We start from the raw sequence: 19,638 nt of genomic DNA on the forward strand, positions 1-19,638 counted from the left end.
AGTGTTACTTTTAAACCAGATTATTTTTTTCAGAGGACATTCTTTGAAAAATGTCAACATGGCTTTTAAAATATCACATGTCTCCATGTGATATAAAAACAGTAAGATAATCCACAGTACTTAGAAAAACTGAATGAAAAGGTAACAAATGTGAGCTTGACGATACTACATGAATTCTTCTCCCAGATGTCCAATGGAAAGTAAAGAAAACATTCCTAAAGGAGTGCAACATCTAGTCCTTGAGAAAGGGGACGCCAATGTACAATTATTTTTCACATGGTGATAAAGTAGTCAAATCTTTCTAAAAAATGCAAATTTTAACCATAAAAGCTTTAAAGGATATCTATAAATTAGGTATGATCAAACCCAAACCTTTGTCTCGATTGATGGAGATTAAAACAGTTTTGAATCTGATCAAATCTAAATCTTTTCTGTGGTCATCAAAGATTAAACACATAGCAGCTTTAAATAATAATTAATTGAAAAGTAATTCTGAAAAATTGAATACAATTACGATTAGTAATACATTCAATTTGATCCAATTTCAGTAAATCTTTAATTACAGTTTGCAAATGATTTGAGACAGAATTTTATAATCAGCATTTAGGAAACTCACTGGTTGTATGTCATCTTCTTAATTCTTAAAGATATCAATTTTTAGGGATCAATGGATGTGCAGTTCTACCCCAGGTTACTGGAAGCTCATTATCCTGTAAATGCTTTCCAAAAAATTTCCCTAACTCAGCACTTAACTTGGTCCAAAAGATCTTGAAGAAAGCCACCAGAATGCCATCAGTTCCTTGCAATGTTTTTGGTATGTGGACGTGTGAAGTGCAAAAGTAAAAACATCTAAGACTTTCAAAAGTTCTATCCTTCACAACAGAAACCTGTGGTAAATCTTCAGGAATACAACAATCTTCAAAGATAGTTGCGGATTAGTGGCTCTGAGGCTATGCACACCAAGCACACACTAGGGACAATTTAGAATCGCCAATGCACCTAACCTGTTCCAGTTTGAATCCCTGTTACTGCCAGAGGAGATCCTACTCTGCTGGGCCCTTGAGCAAGACCCAAAACCTGCAATTTCTCCAGTGCTGTACAATGGCTGACCCTGTGCTCTGACCCCAAGGGGTATGCGAAAACTTTCAAATTCCTAATAAACGAAATGGTATAAGGAAAAAAAAAGAAAACACTTTTTTTCACAAAATAAGATGTTCCATACTGATAGCCCTTCCATTCGGAGCTGTGGATAAGTTCAGAATGCTAGAGATGTTTAACTTGTGTCATATACTTCAGAACTGTGGGGAGATTCACTGATTAGTTACTATGGATGGCTATAATTTTCTTCACTAAAATGCTGTCTCACAAGACGGTTCTTAACATGGAATGAAACAAATAGATGTTAAGCCTGAAAACTTGTTTTTTTCCAAAATCCCCCAAAACAGCAGAATGGTGGGCATTTCATCTGTTAATGAGTTGCTATCTAATTATGAAAAACTGAATGCAATTGAAGGAATCAGAATTGTAATATTGTGGCAACAAACATTATAGCTTCATCTGTAATGCCAACCAGGTGCATTTTGACTTTTTATGACTGTTCATATTATACAATATTTGATTTTATTCAGTTATTTTCTTTTATTTGTAAAAGCTTTAGCTTCTGAATTAGGCCATGTAGCTTAGCAAGTGCACATTACACTTAAACCTTAAAAGCTCCCAATTCAAAACCTCTCCCCCAAGCTGCTTTGCTCCAGTAGTAAAACTTGTGATGCAACGTCTCCTGTTCTTGTAAGCCACCCGGAGTAATGGTGTCAGCTAATTAACAACTCTAAAACAGTCCTGTCTTCCTTTTAAAATTGTGTTAGATCACTTCAGACATAATTCAGACATAAACTGATAGTACTTATGGAATGGGAGGTGAGAGCAGATCAAGGTGCTTCGCCTCTATTCTGACACATCTCCGCCAAACCTTACACTTACATTTCTTTTTTAACCATGCTAGGGTGTCACCAGTCACAGTCCTTATGACACCTTCTTCTAGTTCCCCTCCCATGGGTTGACCAGATGGCAGTACCCAGCAAGGCTGACTCACGCACCACTTGGCTCTCCATCTGTAACCAGGTCTGTGCTTCTTAGCCGTGGACAAGTGCTGGGCCGATGCTGCACATACGGGAGAGGCCTGGCAGAGATCAACAGCTCAGCATGTGCAGCTTTAGCATTTGAATAAGACTGCCTTCCTGTTTGTTTGCTTAGCACTTTTTTTTCTTACTTTATCATGTAGCCATTTCCTCTTCTAAATTTAGAAATGTTCAGTTTGTGCTTAACGGTATAGCTTCACGCTTCCTCATTTACCTTCATTGCCTTCCTCACAGATCAGGCAGCATTTACACACCACTCCTATTTGAACACAGCTGTATGAATTATTTTAGGACTTGTCTGCCAGCGGTGGTCAACTACCAAGTTCTCATTCTGCAGGCGTCCTGCACCACTGTTGACTTCATATAAGTGCAGAGGATGCGGTTCCAAGAAATGTCAGAGAATGTTTTCTGGTAACATGTCAGAATGGAGGTTTTAAGGTCTTGTTATTGTGCATCTATTAGTCACTTGTTGCTATGTTATACAAACAAAGCCTTTGTTGAGGTTTTATTATGGAGCAATAAGCAATTTATACATGCATTAGAGGTAGTCTCTACTGTAAAGTGTCATTGCTACTCTGCAGGTCTCAATAACTTTGTGTTTGTTAAGATTCTGTTTCTTTGCAGTACCCATCTAACAGATGCACCTATAGTAGGTAGCCCCCTTTTAAAGTGTTACTATGTGACAGAGACCTATTATGGACTGGCTACTCCCAGTACTGCAAGGACAGGTTGTGGTCCTCCTAAACTCTGAATTCCATTAAGTTTTAAGAATGTTAAAGTGTTCAGATTTCTGTAATTAAAGGAATGTTGGTGCACTGGTTAGAGTTCGTGCCTGTCACACATGAACATCAGAGGGTTGCCTAAGGTATGTGATACCACCTTTGACACTAACAGTCTTCCCTCCTTTTTCCCTTATGACCTAGAGAAGCCATCCCTTGAGAGAAACAGAGCCAAAGAAGCCCTGCCCCTTCTGGTCTGTCCAGTATAAGATGATGTCTCATTTGGACCCGAAAGTGTTGAAGAATACCACCTGAGTGATCTAGAAGGCATCAAGTTGACAATTGTAGCTCCATCGAGCACAAGTTTTGTTTTGATCTTTTGTGTTTTCATTTTCAAATTAAACAGTTTTGTCCGGTTGGTACCTCAGCCATTTCTGGACTCACCCTGCCTCATCACTTGCCCTGCTACATGCCACATACATGAAGGAACCCAGGGATTAAGTTCTGGTCTGGTGTGTTGAATTTGCTTGGTGTCCCAGTTTCAAGTGTAGCAGTAGAGGCTTTTATGGCCCTCTTGAACCCTCAGGTACCACGCCAAACACCAGGTAAAAGTCCAAGACTCTTTATTTTTATAATAATACAGTGCACAAAGCACCCTCCACTCCACACTACTCATATAATCAATAAATACTCTACAAATACCAATCCTCCTCTCCCAGACACTTCGCCACCCTTCCTCCCAGCTCACCTGTGTCTGGGCTTTCCCAGAGTCCTTTTATACCCCCTGACCCAGAGGTGTTCCTGTCCAACAATCCACAAGTCCTTATTACTTCCGCGTCAGGGTAAAAGTCCTTTTCTTCAACCTGGAAGCACGTCGTTTCTCCTGTTCATGTGACCAGGACATACTTCCAGGTTATAGGGCACATAACAGTCTGTCAGCCTCCCTACAGCGACTCCTGGTGGCCCCCATGGTATCCAGCAGGGCTGTGCGTACAAACTACAAGGTCCATGAGGCCCTGCTGGAATTCGGGGAACCTCCATTCTGTCGGGAGAGCTCCACCTGGCGGCCTGGGGGTGAGGGCCGGAATATTTAGCCGGCCATCCATCACACATGATATTTTGTTTCTCCAGGTACTCTCTGGGAGTTCAGGTGGTGAAACTGATCTTTAGAGCAGTGGCAAGCAGAAAGCAGGCACCGTTCCTGGAATAAATACCAGTAGATCTGAAGATGCACCCACATTTGACCAATTCAGAATTACGTCTGCATGGGTATGCTCCGTGGAAAGTCGAAACAAACCTCACGCAGGTACAGGCAGAACTTGCAAACTGCACACTAACAGTGGCTAGGCCTGATTTTAAAACCTTAATTCTAGAGATGTGATGCGGTAATGCTAATGACTTCTTCAACATGATTCCCACAAAATATGATTCTGCTTTTTATTCTTCATCATCATTAGCATTCATCCATTGTCATAGAACACAAAGGTTGGCTGGCATCCTGGCTGTAATGGATAGTTCCCTACCAGGCCAGGATGCCTTAATAATGGAAGGATGGAAGCAGACCACTACCTGGAGCCATGAGCTCTCCCAGTCCAACAGGTGGCAGTAGTTCTCTGGTGGATCTCCCATATAGACACCGGCAGGGCTTCATGGGAATTAGAGTTCTAATGGGAAGCCCTGCCGGGTCTTGTGGGGGCTGCCAGAGGTTCCAACTGACCTAGAAGTGCTTCAATGTAGTTCTTCCAGGTCCAGTCTCACTCAGTGAGTCAGAGTCGGGTAGACAAGGATGAGGCTCACTGAGGAAGAGTGAAGGAGAGGGAAGAGACAGAGAAGAAGACTTTTGCTTATAATTGTGTTTGTGCCACCTTTGAGAAAGCCTGTGAAAGGTATGTGTGCACAATAAATACTTGTTTCAACCTGGGACTTGTGTACTTGTGGTTGTGTTTGGGATTTGTGGTGCTGAAATGCTCCCTACTGGTCACACCATTCATTAACAAACCAAGACCCTGAGACATATGAGACAGCAACCCTAACCACAGCACCACAATAACAAATCTAGGGTCTCAAATCAGGTTAGTCTGCATGTGTTTGGAATAAGTGAGGGAGACATGAGTACCTGGAGAATCACCCACCCAGATAGAGAAGAATGTTCAAATAAGTCCATTTAGGCAGTGAGCTGCTAACTGAACCCAGATCTCAGACCATGTGAAGCAGAAGACATGCTTGACCAAACTTAGAGTCACCAGTTTTCCTAACCTGCACATCTGTGTTTGACATGGCAAAGGAAAAATCTGTGCGGACAAAATCCACAGGGACACAGGGAGAATATGCAAACTCCATACTGACAGTGACTGAAATAGAAATGGAAAACTCGGATTTGTGAGCTACCAAGTCTCCGTTTCAAAGCAAACTGAGGCTGTGAGACAACAGTAGCATTAATCAGCATGTCATCAGCAGTCATAGTCAGGGTATCATAGGCAGTGTGGCACAGAGAAGTTGTGGGTTCAGATCCCACTACTGACACCAAGTGACCATGAGCAAATCACTTCACCTGCTTGGATCTCAAATGTTGCATGTTTCCTCAGGTGTCAAACAAATAAACAAATATAAATTCATCTTATAGGTTGGACCTATATTCATTATAATCCCAAGTAAATGATAACTTTTAGGACATATTATATTGATATATTTTTATATGCATAGACCATATAGTGTTTGCTTTTATTTTAAAAGTTTTAGGGCATTTTTTTATATTTATATATTTTACGCATAAACATTATGGTTTTTGGTTTTATTTTAGATGTATTATATCTGTACACTGTAAATACAGCAGTACCCTCTGAGGTTGTGTAATAGGAAACAGGCTGCTCAAGAATAATTTGAAATATCCTACATGTTTGCCATTCATTTGCTGAACCCACTTAATCAAGCTAATGGTCACAAGGAGTTGCAGCCCATCTCAGCAGCATTAGCCCTGATGGAGGAGCCACAACAATAATAAACAAAGACATGTGGATAACTTGCAAGCTGCACACAGCCAGGTCTTAATTTGAACCCATTGCTAAACACTGCTAAAACCCTAGTATCAGACACCAAGTGGAGCATCTTGAGATGTTTCATTTTTATACAATGTCAATCAAAGCTCGACAAAAACTGGCAATTTCAGGACTTCTACTATAGCATATTTGTGTAGCCTAATATCTCACGTCCAGTGTGGTCTCCAAATAAATCATTCATTTCCTGAAAGAAGAAAGGCCTCAGTCTTGAGCCGTGCTTTTGGCAGCGCCTATGCACACAAGCATGTCAGCCTGGAGAGGCTCCATAGGCAGAATGAAACCGTTAGACGTCATTTTGCTCAGTCAGATAACATTTTTTGTCTGTGAGATGACCTCCAGAGTGAGACTTGGCATGCTATGGATTCTTTATTCACGGCAGCTGTTTTCTTTTTTTTTTTCCTCTAGTATTCTCGTCTGAAACCTGTTTATCATCCCCCCCACCACCAACCCCAGAGTGGAAGAGCAATTTCAGCAAGTATTGTAAAGGAACTTGGAGGAGACATACTAGGGAGAGAAAAAGACAAATGGATTCAGCTGTTATGAAATGTCACACATTGACACCCAGCCTAAAGACAAAGCTTTCTTTCACACGTTGTGAGCCCAACACATTGACCATAAAGAAAGAGAATTTTTTATAAAATTAAAAAAGGAGACAAAACCATCTTTCTTGGAAAACTGAGTACAGTGAGTGCTCAGCTCCAAAGCTGGGACCTTCTGTGTTTCTCGCTATGCTTGGAATTTCCCACTATGGCCGGCTTTGAAACCAGCCTGATGTCAGCAGCTCAGCTGAATGAAAGCTGGTCTTGTGCTGCTGCTGAGTGCCACCTTACCTAGTCAGCATTTCCAAAGGCCATTATCAAGCCAAGTTTCCATTCACAAACAATAATTCTACTCAAGTGCCTATTTAGACAAGGCTCTCCTCCCTGTCTAATGACTACTGTTACAGGAAAAAAGTTCAAAGTGTAAATCACTGCACGCTATCATGTGTTTGCAGCGTTGTCCGTCTCTCTCTTTTTTTTTCCACTAGACTCTCCCTGCCTCCAAACTCGTTATCTGTAGCTAATTGTCTATTCATCAGCTGAGATTTTCTGCTCTAGCTGGCCTGCCGCTTGATCCCGTTTGTGCGCAGACAGCAAAGACGGCCTGAACTTTGCCTGCCACTGTGACACAATGTACTGTAGGCTTTAGGCCTTGAATGTCTTTTGTGGGGCTGTATATTGCAGAGTGGACACAATCCCAGAGATCTTGGCAAGTACAATCAGTTTTACTTAGAGGGAATATAAAAGTAGCTAGATGTGAATGAACTTGTGTACATATCTATCTATCTATACAATTGGATTTACAGTAAATAGATTCTAACTGAAGGGTTAATTTAAAACACACCCTATTTATGGAGTGAAATGACCATGTTATAGAGTGGGCATCCACTCTGGAAAGTGAGTTTATACATTGTGTACATTTTTTTAATTAGTCTGATCCTGTGTCTCTTTTGGGGCAATCATAAACATGCAGCAGTGACTTGCGGTGAGGTTCATGGCTGGTGAGGCATTGACTCCTTCAGAGTTAGATTTATAAATATATGAACCCAAAGAGTAGCTTATTTACTATTCAATTGGCAGCCAGCATGCACATTGACTATTGGTTATGTTTCATATCTCATCAGCATTCTTTACTCACACATAGGTAAGGTACATATTTGGATAAGAAAGAACGTCACATTTATAGTGGCAAGAGAGCGCATTTGCTCTGCACCCTCCATGTGCTCTAAATTTGCTGTTGCAATTCCACAATTCATACTCATTCAGTACAAATGAAAGTATGGAGAGGTGTACGAGAAAAACAGATTTCAATTTTGACCTTTTGTTTTTAAAAGCTTTAAATTCTGATACTTTAATCAATTTTAATACAGACTGTATTAAAAGGAACAAAAGGATAACAAGAAAAACAAAAGAATATTTTTTAAGGGTCCGTGTACTTTTTGGTATTTGAATTTTCATTTTAGAAGCAAAAACGAAAACACGAAAATGAAAGGAATTATCAGATTTAGATTTTTGATTAAATAATAAAATGAGAGAAAATAAGTTATTTTTTAATTCTGTGCTAACAAACAGCAGTCATAAACTTAAAATTACACATACTTTTCTGGATTTATTTGTGATTCAAATAATGAAAGTGTAATAGCTCAAAAACAACAGAACAGACGCATTTTCGTTGTCTGGCATCGGAGGTACTTCTTCTTCTGTGAGATTTTTGATGACACGTGTGAACAGTCCTCCTCACAACACATCGTCCGACGGCCTTGAAGTTACACTGCATGGCATCAGCAGAGGATGGACCATTACGTTGTTTTTCAGAACATTAAAAGAACAGTTCAATGTTCACTCCGGGACGAGGACATGACTGCAGAAAAAGTCTCATCTTTCAGGTAAAAGTACAAGCTTTGCAAACATTGCTTCATTGATGTAGCAGTTCTTTTATGAACGTTAATGTTGTTTCTTACAGTGAAAGAGCTAACATTTGGTGATTTCATTTACTAACACTAAGTCTTGCAATTTTTATATTGCTAGCATTTTGAATGCGTGTAAATGTGTGAATGGTTGCTCATTGACAAGTGTAACACATGTTAAGAAAACTTTCTGTAAATCACGTTGCTCTCCTAACATGTGTTACACTTTTCGCACTGTTAATACTCGAAGCGTTTACTAGCTATAGTAGCCAGTAAAAGTCAATGAGCAACCATTCAAAATGCTAGCACTATAAAAATTGCAAGACTTAGTGTTAGTAAATGAAGTCACCAAATGTTAGCTGTTTCACAGTAAGTAACAACAATAACATTCATAAAAGAACTGCTACATCAATGAAGCAAAGTTTGCAAAGTTTGTATTTTGAAAGATGCGACTCAGTTTTTCTGCAGTCATGTCCTCATCCCGGAGTGTCACTCTTTTACTGTTCCGAAAAACAACGTAATGGTCCATCCTGTGCTGATGCCATGCAGTGTAACTTCAAGGCTGTCGATCGATGTGTTGTGTGGAGGACTGTCCGCACGTGTTGTCAAAAATCGCACAGAAGAAGTACTTCTGGTTTCAGACAACGAAAATGCGTCTATTTTGTTGTTTTTGAGCTATTACACTTTCATTATTTGAATCACAAAATATTTCCTGAAAAGTATGTGTAATTTTAAGTTTGTGACTGCTATTTGTTACCATAGAATTAAAAAATGCCTTATTTTCCCTCATTTTATACTTAATCAAAAGTATAAATCTAAAAATTCCTTTCATTTTCGTTTTTTCGTTTTTGCCTCTAAAATGAAATTTCAAGTACCAAAAAGTACACAGACCTGGTCGTAAAAATTTAGTTTTTAAATATTGGATTTTATTTTTCTTAGTCTGATTCCATTTATTATAAAATTGAAAACTGTTTATTTATAAATGAAGCCCATAAAAATCCTTCTCCACGAAAATCTCCGTCACTTTCTTGTAAAAGTCCTCCTTATTTTCCTTTACTATAGTTTTAAAAATCTTAATCTTCCATTCTGGCAGTCAGTCGCAACAGAACAATAAAAATAAACAGACCACTGCAGCACACTTGACTTTCTGATATCGCTAAGTTATTGGCGTTCCAGAGCCTCTGTGTAGAAGAACAGCAGCAACGAGCACCTGTTGGGCTTAAACCCGCCACCTTCAGTGCGGCACGGCACTGTCTGCCTCACCTTGTGCCTTTTCACTGCAGTTTTATGTCCAATCAGCAACACTAAATATGTCACACACATTCATTGAAGATATTAGCCAGACTGTGGAAAATCAGGGAGTATAATAAACGTGTCTGAAAACATTATATTGGCAACATACAGAGGGACAACAACAGGCATGCGCCAATTGCATGCATCAACCTAGTGTGTGAGAGATAGTGCAGTCTGAGGTGAGGTGAGGTTCGTTGCTGCCACACCTCGCATTTCTCCTCTGTATTTGAACAGGAAATGCACAAATTCAGGGATTTTGACTACAAAAATGATCAACATTATTGGAATCATAAAGAAAACAAATTTATAGTACAAACCAATGGACAAATTTATTTTATGTTATCATTATTAGTTTTTTTTACTTTTCATGATGACAGGTGAGGCTCTGCAATGCAGAATGTTTGTTTTACATAACAGTGTCTAACATACAGCACAAGGTGTGGCATCACACTTCCAGGATGGCGTCTCTGGTCAGAATGTACACATGAAATAAATCAACAAGTGGGTGAATATTTTTAGGGTGAGGGGATGGAGAAGAAGACGGTGAGGTTGAATTAAGGGAATGTCCCTTTCATTTTGATTGCGTGACACTTCTAGGTTTCATGATGTTGTAAAGGGTAGTGATGAAACAGACCCTTGTGTTCTGAAATCTGAAATAGAGGAGACTAGGTGGCATTTCAAGCCCATCATCAGAGAGGACAAATATTTGTTGGATAAATGTTAAAAGGGTTCAAAGTGAGATGAGCACAGGTGTGTTTAATGTGTCTTCATCTTTATATATAATCTTCATTTGGATCTTAATCTTTGTTTGTCCGCGAATTCATTGCCTTGTGTGGTGTTCCTGCTGTGTTCAGTAGAGGGCAGTAATGATGGAGGAGGAGAGGAAGTGAGGGGGAGGATCGTTGGATGAGGTTGGAGTGTGGTGATTAAAGAGGATTGAACTAAAGGAGACTACGTGCTGTTTGTACTGGCTGAATACACAACACCTTGGTCGACACCGTGCTTTGTGTTTAGATCTGGCGTCGACACCTGATTCGTTGTTGAGACTGTGGTTTTTTGTGTTTCTATCGACCGTCGTTGGCCGCACTTCGTCCAAATCGAATGTTCACCCACTTCTTGGAGTCGGCAGTCAGAGTATATAAGTCGGACACACTTCTGTGATTTTTCATCAGTCTGCGTTTGGAGTTCAAGAAAGAAGCATTGGTTCTTCCTTACTCTTTGGATTGCCACAAAGCAACCTGCGAGATTGGAGAAAGGTTGAGAAGAGATCGTGAGAGGAAATGACAGCGTCATGAAAACAAGACGGACTGTGAACGGAGAGAAGCAGAAATGCTCCTCCACCACCACATAATTACTATTCGGACAGTGATTCCGAGTAGGCTGTTCCTATCGAATCAATGTCCAAGGGTTTTGTTTTGTAATTTTGTTTCCCTTATAAAAAATCATAATGCTGTGCGACGAAGGGCCCAGTTCACGACTGGCAGCCGTGTTTAAACAGGGAGCCCTTCACAGACAACTTTAACATGCGCAACATAGTTGGGCGCACATGGCTAGTATGGAAATAATGCAGCATTTCACATTTTTAAAAAATGTACTGCGCTCCTCCACAGTGCATGTGGAAAAGAGGAATTAATAGAATTGATTTTAGTGGTGTGGTACAGATTACATATGTTACACAACTGCAGAAAAGTACACAGGTAAATTCAAACATGTCAATGCAGCTTTAGGGAACAGTATTGTGAATTCTCACCGCAACACTGCTCAGGATAAGGAAGCCTTAGAAAATGGTATGTTATGGTATGGCATAGTTGGTTTGGTATGGTATAGTGTGGTATGGTATGGGATTCCGTTTTTCTCCACCCAAAAAATGTTTAAAGATTCCCCTTTCAAAGCTTTTTAGTGAGTTTTATGTTTTGCAATTGTGTAAACTGCCTGCAAACAAATTTTTGTGACAGTTTCACAAAACTGTATACTGATTGAAAGTTACCTGTTTCACTCATCACTATCCAGTATGGTGCCATAGATAAGAGAATGAGTACCTATATTAATTGATCAGTTGCTGGGAAGAATACAAATTGCTTGAGTATGTTGAGTTTAATACCACACGAGCACTCAATCTCAAAAGGCTAATAAGACACTTGAGCTAAGATTGTGTCAGCATCGATTAATTTGTCAGGAACCTCAGACTCTCAGTAGTGGTGGGAAACCATGGCAGGTCATACTTTTTTTTTTGTTCTTTATTTCACCTTATACAATTTCTTGTATTAGGAATTTGTTGGTTTTCGCATAACTCAGTGCCCAAATCACAGAGGTCCTAATCTAGTCCAAACACACCAACGCCTTAGTAAAGATTGACAACATCTTTAACACCTTGGATGCCTCAGGGATTTCAGGGTGCCCTCCAAATTACTAAAGAACTTCTCCACATCCATCAATGAAAATATTCTCACAGAAAGTATTACTGCCTGGTTTGGGAACAGTACAAGGGGGGACTGCAAGGCTCAGCAGAGAGTGGTGTGGTCAGCTGAACACATCCCTAACTTCAAGAACATCTAAACCAAGCAATGTTGGACCAGGATAAAGAAAATTATCCATGACACCAGCCATCTCAATGATGGCCTCTTTTTTGTTCTGTAGAAATGGAACCGTTGCCTAAAGTCCAATTCATCGAGACTGAGGAGGAGTGCTTTTCCACAGTCCCTATTCATCTTAAATAAAGAAAGTGTCTAGAACTACATGATGCACTATTGTTAACACTCTTACATTAAGTTACTTAAGTTGTTTATTTATTTGACTCCTTTGATACCGTGTCTCTTTGGAGAATCCTTGAGTACAGCTGGTTTGATTTTGTGTTGAATGAGCTGCTGCTCACAGAGTCCTGAATGAGGCACATTATCTGCATTGTGAGGGAGAGTCAGCTACGGCACTATGGCCATGTGATGTGATTCCCCAAGGGTGATCCAGTTCGCAGGATCCTCATTATTGAGGACCAGAGTACCTGGATCAGTCCAAGGGAATACCCACGTAACACCAGGCTGCAGCAGATAGAGGGTCATTTCCAGAGGGGTGGAATGCACCGCGTGTCTGCATGGGGGATTGTCAATCAGGATCCTGAGCTGTTTCGTCATGTGGTGTGTGCGGCAACGCACTGTACCAGTGCATGCTCCCCAACCTAACCTGACCTGACCTTATCACATATTTAGAATTCTATTAATGATTTTTGGTATTTATAAAGTCATGTATTATTCTTGTTGTTTTTTTATATTCTTTTTAAAAGCACGGTCACACTTGCACTTCAGAACAGGTCATCCACCTGAAGCTAAGCAGGTTCAGGCCCAGCCAGTACTTGGATGGGATATCATCTAGGAAAAGCTTAGATTGCTGCTAGAAGAGGGGTTGGTGAGGCCAACAGGGGGTGCTTACCATGTGGTCTGAATGGGGACCCCAGTGCCCCAGTGTAGTAAAGGGAACACTGTGCTGTAAAAATGGTGCAGTTCTTCGGATGAGATGCAAAACTGTGGTTCTGACTCTCTATGGCCATAAAAGATCCTGGGACATCCTTCATAAAGAACAGGGTGTATCCTGGTGTCTAGGCTAAATTGCCCACCACAGCCTAGTCATTCTGTCTCATTTATTATCCCCTGTCTCTAATTCTCTATCTCTCTTACCACTTCACCACCTAATAGCTAGTGTGTGGTGAGCAGAATGGCATAAAAATGGCTACTATTGCACCATCAGGTGGATGCTACACATTAGTGGCGGCTCTCCACTCACTGAAGCGCTTTGAGTAGTGAGGAAAGCGCTACATAATTGTAAAGAATTATTATTATTATTGAAGTGACATGTGACAAATAAAACTTGATTTGATTTGATTTGAAAACTCTATACAGACAGGCATCTGCACTCACTGCTCTGGAATATGCAAGCTTCAAGTTGACAGCTCTGGAGCTGTGAGGCAACAACCCACTAATAATAAATATAGTGGAGTGTGGTTTAGACAGTGAATCCCATATTCGTGTAACTATTTATAGACTTTTTATTTTGTTTAAATAGTTCTGAGGGGTGCTTACCTTGAGAAGATTGAAGGGGATGTCAGTGAGAACTCCGGTAAAGGAAATGGCAGGGCAGCTATGCTGGTGCATGCGCCTGAGGCTGTGTGGGGGGTCTCATGGAACACTATGTGAGTCATCTGAGCTTGGACAGGAGGAGGCATCTGGGTGTGAGGTACCAAACTGCGGGGAATAAAGGAAAACTTAGCAAAGTTGTTCCCACTGTGAGTAAAAGGCAGAGAGAAAAGAGAGATTCCCTACCAGATAGTGAGTGAGGTTGGAATGGCCTGAGCATAAGTCATGGATTTGAAGGTTTCCTTGAGACTTATGGAGCGTAGAACAACCCATGTGAAGACAATAAAAACAATAGCAACAATTTATTTATCGTATAGCCCAAAATCACATATGGAATGCCTCAATGGGCTTTAATAGGCCCTGTTTTTAGACAGTCCCCCTGCCATGACTTCCAAAGAAGATAAGGAAAAAACTCCCAAAAACACCTTTCTAGAAAAAAATGGAAGAAATCTTGGGTAGGGCAATTTGAGGAGATACCTCCTTCAAGGTAGGCTGGGTGTACAATGGGTGTCAAGAAATGGGGTAAATACAGTACGTAAGTAAGCAGGTAATTGAAAGGGGCTGGGTGAAGCGCCCGATGGGGCTGGAGGAAAGGGTCTCGTGGGCATATGAAACGGGAGGATGGACGTTAGAGTTTATCTTTATAGGCCACTTTGAGTGTGTTGTTAATGGAGTGTGCACTGCGGTAGACTTGAGCTGCCTGAATAAGGATACAAGGTGGTGCATGTTACTCTTTTGATTATCGCCTAGAGCATTGAGAACTGGGGATAATGTGGTGAGAATGGACTTTAGATTTGTTTGAGTTATTTTTCTTTTAAGAGGTGCTTTTTTCCCTTTCAGCAGTCTGTACAACGGGAGACGTGAAAAGGACTGGAACCATTGTGTTTTTTTCTGCTTTGGATTTTCTTTTCTTTATTTCATTATTTTAATTGATACACTTGAGAACAGTGATGTGATGGACTTGCTGGGGTGATTTCATCACTGAATTTCAACTTTTGACACTTTGGATATATTTTTTGATAATGTCAATTTTTTTTTATTTACCATTCTGTCTGTGGCTTTCTCACTCACCGAGGTTTATCTTCAGTATGACTACTAGATGCCTCCTGATTAGACTGCTGTGAGATATGTGGTTGGTATTGGATATCACCTGACATATTTGTAACATTGTCTCAAAATTGTTAGATTTGCACATTAAAATGAAGGGAATATGCATAAATCCCTGAATATATTCAAGAAACTGAGAGCAAACTAAGATTTCCTTTAATATATGTAGAGAAAAGCCAAGCAAAATGACACCTTTTATTGGCTAACAAAAAAGATTACAATATGCAAGCTTTCGAGGCAACTCAGGCCCATTCTTCAGGCAAGATGTAATACAGAAACTGGAGTTTCCTATGTTTATATACACACTCTAGGACAAGAAACAACATTGGTAAATATTTAAATGAGAAATTTTAAATGTAAAAAATTAATAGATTCATTCAGGCTAGGGTTAATTTAACAAGAGAGAAAATAGCAATGTATTGTCAAGATCTCTGGATAAGATAACTGTCCAACAAAGTCTTTTGAAGTTTGTAATGAGTTTTTTCAAAACAATGTGGGTCTGTAGACAGGTTGTCTGTCATTCTGAGAGATGTAAACAATCCTCATATCTGGCCATAAAACTCTTGTCTTTATTCAATCCATGTTGTAAAGTATTAAATTTTAGCATGAGTTTAACTTCCCATCCCCTCCTTTAACCGCCACCTTATCGTGGTGGAGGGGTTTGCGTGCCCCAATGATCCTAGGAGCTCTGTTGTCCGGGGCTTTATGCCCCTGGTAGGGCCACCCAAGGCAAACTGGTCCTAGGTGAGGGATGAGACAAAGAGCGGTTAAACAAACCTCCTATGAAGAAAAACAATTTTGGACGGCGTTTTCCCTTGCCCGGACGCGGGTCACCGGGGCCCCACTCTGGAGCCAGGCCTGGAGGTGGGGCTCGATGGCGAGCGCCTGGTGGCCGGGCCTGCACCCATGGGGCTCGGCCGGGCACAGTCCGAAGAGGTAACGTGGGTCCCCCTTCCCATGGGCTCACCACCTATGGGAGGGGCCAAGGAGGTCGGGTGCAGTGTGAGTTGGGTGGACCTTGGCGGTCCGATCCTCGGCTACAGAAGCTGGCTCTTGGGATGTGGAATGTCACCTCTCTGAAGGGGAAGGAGCCTGAGCTAGTGCGCGAAGTTGAGAGGTTCCGGCTAGATATAGTCGGACTCACCTCGACGCACAGCTTGGACTCTGGAACCAATCTCCTTGAGAGGGGCTGGACTCTCTGCCACTCTGGAGTTGCCCCCGGTGAGAGGCGCCGAGCAGGTGTGGGTATACTTATTGCCCCCCAACTTGGAGCCTGTACATTGGGGTTTACCCCGGTGGACGAGAGGGTAGCCTCCCTTCGCCTTCGGGTGGGGGGACGTGTCCTAACTGTTGTTTGTGCGTATGCACCGAACAGCAGTTCGGAGTACCTACCCTTTTTGGAGTCCCTGTGATGGGTGTGCTAGAGGGCATACCTTCTGGGGACTCCCTCGTTCTGCTGGGAGACTTCAATGCTCACGTGGGCAATGACAGTGAGACCTGGAAGGGCGTGATTGGGAGGAATGGCCCCCCCGATCTGAACCCGAGCGGTGTTTTGTTATTGGACTTCTGTGCTCGTCACGGATTGTCCATAACGAACACCATGTTCAAGCATAGGGGTGTTCATATGTGCACTTGGCACCAGGACACCCTAGGCCTCAGTTCGATGATCGACTTTGTGGTCGTGTCGTCGGACTTGCGGCCACATGTCTTGGACACTCGGGTGAAGAGAGGGGCGGAGCTGTCAACTGATCACCACCTGGTGGTGAGTTGGCTTCGATGGTGGGGGAGGATGCCAGTCAGGTGTGGTAGGCCCAAACGTGTTGTGAGGGTCTGCTGGGAACGTCTGGCAGAGCCCCCTGTCAGAAGTAGCTTCAACTCCCACCTCCGGTAGAACTTCGACCACATCCCGAGGGAGGTGGGGGACATTGAGTCCGAATGGGCCATGTTCCGTGCCTCTCTTGTTGAGGCAGCTGACCGGAGCTGTGGCCGTAAGGTGGTCGGTGCCTGTCGTGGCGGCAATCCCCGAACCCGTTGGTGGACACCGGCGGTGAAGGATGCTGTCAAGCTGAAGAAGGAGTCCTACAGGACCCTTTTGTCCTGTGGGACCCTGGAGGCAGCTGATAGGTACCGGCAGGCCAAGCGGAATGCGGCTTTGGTGGTTGCTGAGGCAAAAACTCGGGCATGGGAGGAGTTTGGGGAGGCCATGGAGAACGACTTTCGGACGGCTTCGAGGAGATTCTGGTCCACCATCCGGCGTCTCAGGAAGGGGAAGCAGTGCAGTGTCAACACTGTATATGGTGGGGATGGTGCGCTGCTGACCTCGACTCGGGACGTTGTGGGTCGGTGAGGGGAGTACTTCGAAGACCTCCTCAATCCCATTAACATGCCTTCCAATGAGGAAGCAGAGCATGGGGACTCAGAGGTGGGCTCCCCCATCTCTGGGACTGAGGTCACCGAGGTGGTCAAAAAACTCCTTGGTGGCAGGGCCCCGGGGGTGGATGAGATACGCCCGGAGTTCCTCAAGGCTCTGGATGTTGTAGGACTGTCTTGGCTAACACGCCTCTGCAACATCGCATGGACATCAGGGACAGTGCCTCTGGATTGGCAGACTGGGGTGGTGGTCCCCCTCTTTAAGAAGGGGGACCGGAGGGTGTGTTCCAACTACAGAGGGATCACACTCCTCAGCCTCCCTGGAAAAGTCTATTCAGGGGTTCTGGAGAGGAGGGTCCGTCGGATAGTCGAGCCTCGGATTCAGGAGGAACAGTGTGGTTTTCATCCTGGTCGTGGAACAGTGGACCAGCTCTATACCCTTAGCAGGGTCCTGGAGGGTGCATGGGAGTTTGCCCAACCAGTCTACATGTGTTTTGTGGACTTGGAAAAGGCATTCGACCGTGTCCCTCGGGGAATCCTGTGGGGGGTACTCCGAGAGTATGGGGTACCGGCCCCCCTGATAAGGACTGTTCGGTCCCTGTACGATCGTTGCCAGAGCCCCCTGTCCGCATTGCCGGCAGTAAGTCGAACCCGTTTCCAGTGAGAGTTGGACTCCGCCAGGGCTGCCCTTTGTCACCGATTCTGTTCATAACTTTTATGGACAGAATTTCTAGGCGCAGCCAGGGTGTTGAGGGGGTCCGGTTTGGTGGGCTCAGGATTGGGTCACTGTTTTTTGCAGATGATGTTGTCCTGTTTGCTTCATCAGGCCGTGATCTTCAGCTCTCTCTGGATCGGTTCGCAGCCGAGTGTGAAGCGGCTGGGATGAGAATCAGCACCTCCAAATCCGAGACCATGGTCCTCAGCTGGAAAAGGGTGGAGTGCCCTCTCAGGGTTGGTAGCGAGATCCTGCCCCAAGTGGAGGAGTTCAAGTATCTCGGGGTCTTGTTCACGAGTGAGGGAAGAATGGAGCGCGAGATCGACAGGCGGATCGGTGCGGCATCCGCAGTAATGCGGGCGCTGCATCGGTCTGTCGTGGTGAAAAAGGAGCTGAGCCACAAGGCGAAGCTCTCAATTTACCAGTCGATCTATGTTCCTACCCTCACCTATGGTCATGAGCTATGGGTAGTGACCGAAAGAACGAGATCGCGAATACAAGCAGCTGAAATGAGTTTCCTCCGCAGGGTGTCTGGGCTTTCCCTAAAAGATAGGGCGAGAAGCTCAGTCATCCGGGAGGGGCTCAGAGTAGAGCCGCTGCTCCTCCGCATCGAGAGGAGTCAGATGAGGTGGCTCGGGCATCTGATCAGGATGCCTCCTGGACGCCTCCCTGATGAGGTGTTCCGGGCACGTCCAACCGGGAGGAGGCCCCGGGGAAGACCCAGGACACGCTGGAGGGACTATGTCTTTCGACTGGCCTGGGAACGCCTTGGGATTCTCCCGGAAGAGCTAGAAGAAGTGGCCGGGGAGAGGGAAGTCTGGGCATCTCTGCTCAAGCTGCTGCCCCCGCGACCCGACCTCGGATAAGCGGGAGACAATGGATGGATGGATGGATTAACTTCCCATTCTTTTCTCTCTTGCTGTGTTTTGAAGTTGCCCATAAGCACTGTGACTTTAAAGTCCTTCTCACAGTGTCCATGGCTGTTGAAGTGAGCCGCCACAGGAACATCTGTGTGGCCATGTTTAATGTGGAACCTGTGTAAATTCATTCTCTGGCGGAGTGTTTGTTCAGTTTCTCCCACATAGAGTGCAGTGTCAGGACATTTCATGCAGAAAATTAGGTAGACTACATTAGATGATCTGCAGGAAAATGATCCCTTGATGTGATGTTCAAGTCGGCAGTGTGGTATAACTATACGGTCTGTATCATAGATGTGGGCACATGTTTTGCATCTTTTCTGTAGGCATGGAGATGTGCCATTTTCTGTTGGTTCACTTAGGGTGTCATTTTGCTTGGCTTTTCTCTACATTCACAATGGCTAACACGGTACAACCCCCTAGTACTTTAATATATGGGAAGTTATAGTTACCTGTGTTACAACATTCAACAAAAAATGAAGAGTAGAAATGATCATGCTAGCATTTTTCTACTGTTATAGGAGATAAAAACGTGAAGGGCAAGTGTGAGTCTAGAAAGTGTTGCACAGTATATAAAAATTCACACCATTCTTGATCTGCATACTTCACCTGACACAAGAATGATAACCTAACCACCTGTACATGGGGACCACTCTTGGGTGCACCCTGACCAGGAATTGTGAATTGTGAATTTCCCCCTGGGATTAATAAAGTATCTATCTATCTATCTATCTATCTATCTATCTATCTATC

This window comes from Erpetoichthys calabaricus, chromosome 1, assembly GCF_900747795.2.
Source record: "Erpetoichthys calabaricus chromosome 1, fErpCal1.3, whole genome shotgun sequence".
NCBI classification, from domain to species: Eukaryota; Metazoa; Chordata; class Cladistia; order Polypteriformes; family Polypteridae; genus Erpetoichthys; species Erpetoichthys calabaricus.